Below are 337 nucleotides of genomic sequence, written 5' to 3' on the forward strand. Positions count from 1 at the left end.
GGATTGCGCTTACAACGTAGCTGGTGTAATGGCGTCAGCTACGCAAAGGGACAGGAATATCTCAATTTTAATTGGTTCATGTTTAATATCTAACGGAGACGATTACTGGCATAACACATTTACGTACAAAGGCACGGCAGAGTTGTGCCTTTTGACGTACATGTTAAAGAATACAGGATCGAAGTGCGCATGCGCAACATTGGCTAATCGCTTGAATGGGCAGTAAAGGCACTGCTTATTCTGCCTTTTTTTCTATTTGATTATGCGTAACTCCTACATTTGTCATAGTACCGTCTAAATAATTGGAACAACACATATAAATCCCAAGAATAAACAG

The 337-nt window shown here is 40.1% G+C and overlaps 1 protein-coding gene across 5 annotated transcripts in view; it reads right to left on the minus strand.

Annotated features, from left to right (window-relative positions):
* Positions 1-337, minus strand: part of LOC116686439 (palmitoyltransferase ZDHHC3) — a 146818-nt gene that overhangs the window by 125789 nt on the left and 20692 nt on the right. The window lies entirely within an intron of this gene.

This window comes from Etheostoma spectabile, unplaced genomic scaffold (genome assembly GCF_008692095.1).
Source record: "Etheostoma spectabile isolate EspeVRDwgs_2016 unplaced genomic scaffold, UIUC_Espe_1.0 scaffold376, whole genome shotgun sequence".
Taxonomy (NCBI): Eukaryota; Metazoa; Chordata; class Actinopteri; order Perciformes; family Percidae; genus Etheostoma; species Etheostoma spectabile.